Genomic DNA, 11162 nt, shown 5'->3' on the forward strand with positions numbered 1-11162 from the left:
ACTACACGATCAGTTGTAACTTGCGGGCGCCCTGCATGTAAAAAAGTGCATGAGCAATAGACATTTCAGAAATTCTCTGAACCAATAGAAGTTTATAATACTGCTATTTTAAAAGAATAGGATAAACGTTATTTAAAAAAATATTCAGCAACCTTCTCATCATATTTCTTTTCAAATAAGCGGCTGACAATGTATGATTTGCATGCATCCATCACAGTCTCCATCCTGGCATTGTTGTTGACTCATGGGAAGGTAGCTCTGTTCTGAAGATCAAAACATCACTCAGAATGACATCAATGCAGCTGTTTTCATCCACAGCTGGTAGAGCCACACTTTCATCAACGCTGTTGTCACTCTGATACTGACCATCACAGTATGTCCTGGAGTATTGTCTTTTAATAACCTTTCAAAGACACTGTTGACACATGTGTGCTCAGAAAGATTGATTCGAATAGCAAACATCAGTAAAATCAGTGAGAAAATGTCAATGCTTTGAAATGCATGTGGGATTGTGAGTATAAGGATTGACATACCATGATTAATTAAGTTGCCTGTTTACAGGCTGATGGATTGGTTTCACAAATTCCAATAATCTTTGTAATCAATCAATTAAGAGGAATTCTAATAGAAATGACAGGTTTGTATAACATGCTCACTGCATCTTTGTATAACATGCTCACTGCATCTTAATCTGTATATTATTAGTATAGCATGCTCACTGCATCTTATTCTGTATATTATTAGTATAGCATGCTCACTGCATCTTAATCTGTATATTATTAGTATAGCATGCTCACTGCACCTTAATCTGTATATTATTAGTATAGCATGCTCACTGCATCTTAATCTGTATATTATTAGTATAGCATGCTCACTGCATCTTAATCTGTATATTATAATCCTAAAAACACACTTATTTACTTATTTTGTAGCATTACATATTTATAGCATTTATTTATATTTATTGCATCCCATTAATCCAGCCATCCAGATATACCTCATAATTCACTTTTTTTGTCCACATCTGTAAATTTTGCAATTACTGTACATAGCACAGACTCTTGCACTCAATTACTGTACATAGCACAGACTCTTGCACTTTCTGCTTATTTGCACTTCTGGTGAGATGCCAAACCTCATTTCGTTACTCTATACTTGTATATGTGTAATGACAATAAAGTTGAATCTCATCTCATCTCATCTCATCTCAGGTTATGAATTCCTAACTCATCAGAGAGATTTCTCCGCCAGTCATAATATTAAATGCAAGTGAAGGTATTCAATGCTACAGAGGAACATACAAAGTTTATAATGATGCATACTATTAACATGAACATTATCTTCAACAGTTTAGTTAAATAGGGCCCGCTATTTTCTACAGTTAATTTAGCAAACGCTTTTATCCAAAGTGACGTACATCAGAGCTTTAGGTCTGCAAACAAATGCTGTCAGGCAATGCACAGAGGCAAAGCACAACATCGACAACATCAACATGTTTTCAACTGTATGGCCTGATTATGACTATCATCATAGTATCATGGATACGAAATGCATACTGCTCCACAAAACTTTACTACAGAAACAACACAAACAGTAAACTGAGACCAATGGCTTTAAGAGGTGCACTGTTTGACAGGCTTGTGGCAGGAATCAGACACTTTTCAGCCTGTAAAAAAAAGGTTCATTATAAAAGGTAATAAAGAGTCAGCATTCTAATGTGTACCAATCATGACATGAAAATAATCAGACCAATAACTGTGCAGGATTTTGCACTTCCCTTTTGCATTGGCTTATTTTATTTTTTTATCATCAGTGGTTGCTGATTGGTATTTTCTTGTGAAGTTTTCTTTTTTTTTCTTTTTTTTTCAATTTTGAAAGTTCAAAACAAAGCTAAACTGAATCTCAGCCACAATATAACCCAAATGTGGAAAAAGTCCACTTTCACTTTTTCACTTAATACAATTTCAACTCAAGATGTAGTTGCTTTGGTTGGTCTCCAGGAATTAATCATAAGCTGACATTTTTTACCACCTTGATGCATCATAGCTTTGTGAGAATTGGTTGAAAGCATCGTTTTGAACTTATGTCATGAATTGCAAAAAGTAGACTTAGACTGCAAATACTTGAAATAGAATGAATACTTGTTTCCAATCATTTTCATGTTACAGGGTGAAAAAGAAATGACGATATTATATTGTATGTGTGTCCTATATCATCTATTAATGGGGACACTAAAGTGTAGGATCTCTTGTTGGAAATTATGGGCATTCTCAGTTTTTACTGTATTCTACCACCAAGCACTAAAACACAAGCTTAATGTGATCAATGTTATTTACACTACCCATTAAGAATTAAAAGTTTATGAAGAAACATTAATATCATTTCATACAGTTTATGAAATCACAAAGATATACGAGTACCTTACAGCAATATTAAGAGCCAGGCAGCATAGTTTCCTCTTCTGTTCACAATAATTGCTCTCTTTCTAGCAGGCTGTCTTGGATGAACTCACTTGGTAACTTCACCCCTTCTGATTTCACGCACCAGCTCATTTTCAATCTTACAACTTCCATCAGAGTGCGGCATCGAGCCTGCAGCTTAGATAAGATGGAAGGAACAAGCAATAGGACAAGAGATTCAAACAAGCATCTGTACAGAACATTCAGAACATCCATAGCACCGACCATGAAAACGTGCTCACAGATTTTCTGTCTGATGTAGCTGAAATGCAGACAAATATTCTAGAAATCAAAGAAATCCAACATATCAAATACCTTCGGTAGAAGTGATGATCAGTTGGTCTCAAACAAACCAGTGTGATCAAAGCTATTATTTATTGGTTGTTGGTTTGTGATCATTTGCTTCATGTATAATAAATAGCAGCAGATCAAAATATTGAACAGTTCAGTGTTGACAAAAATGTGCTGCATAATGATATTTATGATAATTCATTTTCATAATTCATTCTATGTAATGTTCTCTCTTTTATCGTGGCCATTAAATACTTTGGGTCTGTTAAAAGGTTAAAAAATTCAGATGAGCAGTAAAACTGCATTTTATAAATCCTCACATAATGCAGGAACTCAATTGATATTTCAGAGCAGATTCATTCACTGCAAGCTCATATATCGTCAATTGTCTTCCTCCATTCGACTTTGTGGAATTCGGTTGCTTATTATACTGTCATTGAAGCTGTGTATCTCCTGACACCACCTCCCTGCCGCAGAGGGAAGCTTAGTTATCTCTGATTACCAGGTCCAACACATGTTTACCCTCACTTTCATCAGCTGTATGTCCCCACATCTAGCTCTCTGCATAAATATGTGGTGTCATCATAGAGTCTTAGCAGTTTGTGTGTGTGTGTGTGTTTCCATATTCTTATTCAACAAGTAATGTGTTTATTATAACCATATTTATTCTATCCTTTATCTTATCTTACGCCATTCTAACTTTGCATAGCTGTTATCCATATAGGTAAAAATGATTTTAGCAATCCTGTTCAAATAAGCTACAGCCCTAGGGGTGCTGGTGGTGCAGTGGTGCAGTGGTGCAGCGGTGCAGTGGTGCAGCGGTGCAGCGGTGCAGCGGTGCAGTGGTGCAAACCTGTGGCATGTCATTCCCCATTCTTTCTCTCCCTGATTTCCAACTCTATCCACTATCCTATCTCTCCATTAAAGGCACAAAAAGCCCCCCCAAAAAAATAAGCTACGACCCTGATATAGACATTTTCACACTTTTTGACATGGTTGCGCTTCAAAAGTGTAAACAATGTATTCTATTTCCTTACAATATTATACGATACATTACGATACAATGCGATACGATACGATACGAAAGGTTTCCATGCAATGTGAGAAGAAACGATGCGATTCGATGCGATAGGATAGGATACGCGACATTACACTTTATTCCCTGTTGGAAATGTTGTATTGGACTTGTAGAGGTTCCAATTCTTGTCAAATTGTTATGATTAACTTGGACATGTATTCAGCCCGTGGATATCATATTGTTAATAACACCTTTACGGACACCATACATTTATACTTAATATTATTTCGTAGTCTTGTGTTTGCATATAAAAGGTGAGACTACATTTGGTATTAGGATAGGCTAGGCACTTTATTGTCAGAGTATAAGAGAACCCAACGAAACTTTGTAGAACAGTACAAAACTTCATTTCTTTATCTCTATCCTGCAGTCACATATGTCACCTCCACCTTTTCTGTTGTAGCTAGTAGAAAAGTGAAGGACAGTATTACAGTAAAACCCCTCTGACTGACTGATCATTCACACACAAGTCAAAGTAAAATAGTAGTGCCACTTGTTCAAGCTGTTTCAACAGATTATCTCCTTCAACATCAGAAGTGATGGAGCATCTCTTGAAGGAATGATTTATTACACTGGCAGATGCAGTTCAGTGAGTTACACAATACATTCAGACATCTATTTGGTTAATGATTTATTCTCAAGCTGTTCAAATTTAGACAAACATCAGGCCTTGACTGACTGCTTATGGGCTGTAAGTGTAAAGCAGGTTCCTGCCTTAACTTCTGGGTTCAGGGTCTTTTTTGTGAAGAATTAGCCTGACTTTATTAGTTTTCATCAAGTGAAACATTGCAAACACAACAAGTGATGTGCACTGTCTCTATGTTGAAGCTGTTTAACCGCATTAACATTTTGAAAATTGAAGCAAATTAAAGCAAAATACAAATATTAAGAGTTTCAACTGATTTCAATAAAAGTGTTATTATTAAAGATATCCACTGTAGAATAGTTATCCAGCTCCCTGTAGTAATTGTACATAATACTGCAACCATGCTCTGTAAGCTGAAAAAACAATGTGAAAAAAAAGAGAAAGAAACATCCACATCCAAATCCAAATCCAATAAATTCCACTAAGGATAATAGTGGCAATATATTTGATGTCAAATCTAGATCTAATAAAACTTGTAAGAATACAAGTGAGGATTGTCATGTGCTGTCGAATGACATCATTTGGTGGTATTCCTGCTTAATGAAGCCACTGGAGCCCTTCCCTTAACTTACAATTATTTGCTCTTTTTTGCTTCAATTCAAAAACATGCTCTGTCAAATAACCTATAGTAAATATGAGGAATGGTCAATGTCAGGGATATATCACTATTGATTTGAATTCGGATGCTTCCTTACTGTGTATTAGATGAGGAGATTGGTGCAACTTTAATATGAAGCTATAACCTGGCTACTTAGATTAACATAAAAATTAATAGCATAGAGGCAAATGCTACCCTGGCCTACAACGTGTCAATTAAAGCCAACAGCTCTTGTTTTACATGCTTTGGCAGATGTGTTTGCTCCCTCTCACAGCTAGACAGATTTTCAGTCGCTCTAGTCCAGGTTGGAAGATCACAATTGTTTGTATAATTCTGCCTGTTTTTCCAAACTGCATGGACAGCTGTTTAGGCATTATTGTAAAAAAACATACAAACAAACAAAGCTGCTGCTAATTGGAAAAGTTCAGAATCCACTATCACATTAGTATTCAACCTGTGTGTGTTATGGTGAGCTACAAGCAATATGATCAGGTTATTAGACTGGCAGTCTACCTTACCACTATGTCACACACTCAGATGTGGGGTCCAGAAATTTTGGTCCGTCTAGTGATAAAGCTCTTTTGAAATCGAATGAGGCTACCACAGTTATATAACCTAGGAACATATAATGCTAGTACATGAAATGTAAACCATGAAATGTAAAGAATCAATGCAAAAAACATTTGCAAACATCTGTGAAATATCAGAAATACAAGACCTGCAAATGAGACACTCTGTAAGTTATTATGAACTGTATAGTATAGAAACAGCATTTTTGATTACATACCAACAATTCCATCAAAGGTTTAAACTAATTGACAAAGATGAACCTAAACTCTGAATGAAGACACTTGTCATAGCATGTGCACCAACTTCATTGTTGAAGCTGTTTTTTTTTCAGGAAGTCAAATGTAATTTCCTGTGACACTTAAAGGATAAACTACATATTTAAAAAGTGCATACTGACATTAGCATACACCACTAGGTGTCACTATTTGAACTTCTTATAGTATGAAGGCTACAGTGGCTCAGTATGGGACTTGGGTTGAAAACAGGAGGCTGGCTGATTCAAAATTCGATGTGGACCAAGTCTGGAAAATGGACTGATATCTAGAGAGGTGCAATCTTACTTCCTGAGCGCCGCATAAGTGCCACTGAATAAGAAACCGAATCCCCAACTGCTAAGGCGCATTTTCGTGTGCAACCCTTCTCTCTGATATCTCTCCATTAGTGCATGTCCATAAGATCCCGTTTGTGCATGTATATATATGTATATTGTATATGTATGTATATTATAGCTTAATAGTGTGAAAAGATCAAATTTCCTCTCTGGGATTAATAAAGAACGTCTTCATCTTTGAACAAAACTATGACTTAGAGTTCAAACTTTGATAACACAAATGAGATTGCCCGTAAACGATATAGTTTTGAGACAAGGGTCGTTTTAAAACCCTACTATTTGACCATGGAATGAATAAACACAGCTGGGGCCAATTAGACAAATAAAGTGCCCATGTGATTCAGGTGTGCAAATATGGAAGCACTCACAACAATTAATGATATTGTCAAGCTAATTCTACTAATTGGCTCTCCATAAAGAAGCTAAACCCATTGTTCATGTTATTAGTTGCACCTGCCCATGTAAATTTTCAGATTACATTGTTTTGATACGGCACACATTTTAAAATAAAGACAGATACAAACAGGGAGGACAATTCAATGTCCTCATTAATGCCAATCACAACCAGGGCATGTATTCATTCTTTCCATCCAACTATTTACTAATTTCTTCTTCTTACATCCACCAGACTCTCTTTTTCTACACCTTCTCATAATTGCCTTGTTCAAAATCAATAGCATCCACTTGTCCTCCTGATTAGAAAGAAGGTCCCCAGGAATGGAAACAAACCCAAGGGCATTGAAGCCGACATGCTAGCTTTTTCTTTGTCTTTGTAAAGAGTATAATTGACACTTAGAGCAAAACATGCAAATATGGATAGAGTTTTTTGTATGCAAAGGACATCTTTGAAGTATTCAAAAATGCAATAAAAGAGCATGGATATAAAATATACAAATTGGTACAATTTATTACATTCGATACTCAATATCAATAAACACAATTTTATCTTAATCTTAAAGAAGTGCTTCAAGGGGACAACAACATCTACTACTTATTTTTAATGAAGGAAAAACCAGCTATGGGGCAGTGAAGGTGAATCCTGCCTTTATTTTTCATAAAATATATTACCATTATCAGCCATGGCTGCCTTTTTGACCCAAACTAAGTGAATAAAATTAAAGCCAAATGTGAAGAGAAAACGCACTCTGAAAGTGGCAACAAAACCTATGAGTGGCATGTGCCATTCTGGTCCACTCATGTGCCGCGGCATATTTCGGCCTGGTCAGCTCATGTGCAGCAGCATATGCTGCATATTAGTAGCATATGTCGGCCTGGTCCACTCATGGTCAACGGCATATGCAGGTCTGGTCCACTCATGTAGTGGCCTGTGCCGTTCTGGTCCACTCATGTGCCGTACCATATACCGGCCTGGTCCGCTCGTGTGCCAGGTAGATGCCGCATATGAGTGGCTCATATACCGGTCTGTTCCACTCATTTGCCGCGGCATATGCTGGTCTGTTCCACCCATGTGATGTGGCATATGAGTGGCATGTGTAGTTCTGGTCCACTCAGGTACTGGTTCAGGCCAGCACATGCTGAGGTACGATTGGCATATGAGTGGAATATGCCGTTTTGTGCCATGGCAATTTTGGTGGCCTGGTCCACTCAGTTCTGGTCCACTCATGTGCCGCGGCATATGCCGGCCTGGTCCACTCATGTGCAGCAGCATATGCCACATATGAGTGGCATAAGCCGCGTCATATGACTGGCATGTGCCATTCTGTTCCTCTCATGTGCCGCATCATATGCCGGTCTGGTCCACTCATGTGCTGCAGATGTCCTGACATTATCAATATACAGAAAAAGTGTCATGCATGTAGGTGAAAAAACGTCTATGGGGAAGCTTTTTTGAAAAGTTCACAGGGCGCATAGAGATATCAAAGTTTGATGGTATGCCGTGGCCATGTCCTTTTACCTAGAATCATGCGGAGCACAACAGGAGATCTTCAACATGTCTAGAACACACTGACAATGTGTTGGCAATGATTGGATAAATAGGGCCTCGGGAAAGTTCAAATAGGAATCCTGTAAAATGCGAAATTTGGGGGCACATTCTGCATGTATCGTAATTTTCGCGTTTCAAAGATTGATGCCTCTTCTATAATAACTCCATACTGTTCCACCAAAATTCAATATAGTTTTTACATTTCCTGATAGTGTGGGAGCCACTGTGCTTACTGCCCATACAAGCAGCAGGACTTTAAGAACAAAAATAAATAGGGAAAATAAAAAGTCACTCCAGTGCTGATATTTTTATGTCCTTGTTATGTAAATGTGAAGTCAAGCAGATAAAAATGTCCCACTGCAAGTAAAACCACAAACCCACATCCACAAAAGAACTCCCTGTGATAGCACTGCTGCTCACTGCTGACAGCGTGGTGGGTAATGATTCAGAGGTGATATATGCATGCCGATTGGTTTTTGGATTACACCTATCTGTCTATTGAAATTCTGGGATTTCAGTTCTATGGGTTTAAAATATTTCAGCTTCATTTTTCTACACTGAAAATCAATTTGACAGGAAACAGATGAAATAAGTGTTGAGGATGGCAACAGTATGTCAAGCCATTTTGCTCCTGATGCCATGGAGATGAGGGGGAAATCTTGAATTTGCAGAACTCTTTTAAATGTTAGTCAGAGCCATATTAAAGCCACCAGCAGCAAATTGACCCTTCTGGGAGCATTCGATGGGTTGAAGATTGTTTTGAAAAACTAATAATCTCACAAAGAACAATTTGATGCACCAATGAATCAATAAGTCTTTTTATTTGCTTTTTCATTTCAACTCTCTCCGTCTAGAGGTTTTTCCAGCGAGTGGGCATTTCAAGGCTGATTTGCCATCCTAACAGTCCCCAAGGACATAGTAAATTATTTGCACTGCAATTTTTGCTAAAGTAGTTTATAAAAAGTGAAAAGCAGACAGTTCAGCAAAAGGTAAATCGGTTGGTTCTACTTATGTGCCTGTGGCGGATGATTGTTCAGAACATCTTTGAAGAAAATACAACCCCCTTCAATGCTGTATGTTTAGGCAGAATGATGCTTCCTCTTTACTTATTTCCCTTACCGCCCTTTCTACATTGTTTTACTTTATCTACCATCATGTTTTTTGTAAATTGAGAATCAGATGGTTCCCTAATGGTGATGGTTCTGTCTAATTATTAAAAATGCAAAAAAAAACAAACATGTCATTAGCCATCATAAAGGGACGATGACCTTTGGCATGACAGATTAGGCCTTCACACTCACAACACAAACGCATAATACATCACACAAATACACATAAATATATATACTTTGGTTCAACACAAGCCACAAGGTCACGGCATTTTCATGGCAAGACAGGATGAAAATAGAAAGAAGTCCATGAGTTGAACAGACTGAGGCTCAATGAGTCAGCCAGCTGATAACACAGACAGACTGAATCAGTGGGCTGAAAGCAGAAGGCAGTTTGCGTGAGGGTGTGTTTGTTTGTGTGTGTGAGTGTGTGCCTTCGTTAAAGAGGGAGAGAACAGAGATGAAGTAAAAGAGATGATGTTCTCAGGTTTTTAGAGTGCTGGCTGCAGGTGGTAAACACCAGTCCTGCAGGTTCCTGTGGACATCCACAAACTGCTCCTCAGCCCCAAACACAGGCTCAAAATAACTCATGTCCCTTTATTCCAATTAGATTAATACTCACCCTTTATTTCTCTCCAACACAAACACATACACACACACACACACACACACACACACACACACACACACACACACACACACACACACACACACACACACACACACACACACACACGCCCACACACATCATCTCTTCTGCCTTGCTAAATTAATGTTTTCACTCATTTTTTAAAATTCAAGTTTGCTTAAATTCTCCAATGTGGAAAGGTAATTTAAGAACATTTGGCAAAAAACAGAGAGGAGAGGAGAAGAGAGGAGAGAAGAGGAGAGGAGAGGAGAGGAGAGGTGGTGTGTGAGATTTGGCAGCATTGACTTTTCCACTGGGAAACACTGTCCTCTGGTGGTAAACGGTAAACGTTGATATGAGCTATGTCAAAGTAAAGAGTGACAGCTGTTGTCAAGATCTCTTCTGTCCGACGGAGGATTAGGGCCAAGTTAAAGATTTTTTAAAATTTGGTATTAAACTCGTAAATTTACTATTTTAAAGTCATATTTACGTACTTCTTTGACTATGGAAAGATATATGCTCAATGTTTATACCACTTTACAATACAGAAAAACAAAGAGACAGTGCAGGTGTTCATATTCAAAAAATATATAAAAGAAATACTCATGATTGTGAATTATTTAAAAGACAAAGCACTACAAGGTTTCAACTGTTAAGCGATTATAAGGCTGATGAGTTACACTTTCATATTGGTAAGACACCCGATGATAAAACATAAACCAACAATATCCTGTGAAGAGAAAGACTTAATAGCTTGTTTATTTTTTAAATAGACATTATTTTTATTCTTGAACTATTGAAAACACTTCAGAGAAACACATTATTGCACAGGGGGACTTGAGTTTTCATTACGATGAACATGGGCTTTATGGTTTATTTGAATCAATCCCACATACAGCTTCTCGTTGCCCTAAATACATCGCACAATCCATTGCTGAAAATACTCCCCAACAAAATGGACTACTTGCTCCAATCTAGCATCCCACCAGTAACCAGTAAGACTACTTACATGGGTGTTAGGGCAAAGTGGAACTGGCAACCAAAAGCAATACACACACACACACACACACACACACACACACTTACAGGGAGAGAGAGAGGCTAGAACTAGAATTCGTTGCTTTGTTATCACAACTAATTTAATTAAATACCATGTGTAGGCATTTTAAAGTCCCTGTAAACCAAAAACAAAATGTTTTTTAGTTTTTTAGTTTTTTATACAAAAGAA

The sequence above is a fragment of the Labrus bergylta genome, chromosome 14, assembly GCF_963930695.1.
Source record: "Labrus bergylta chromosome 14, fLabBer1.1, whole genome shotgun sequence".
NCBI lineage: Eukaryota > Metazoa > Chordata > Actinopteri > Labriformes > Labridae > Labrus > Labrus bergylta.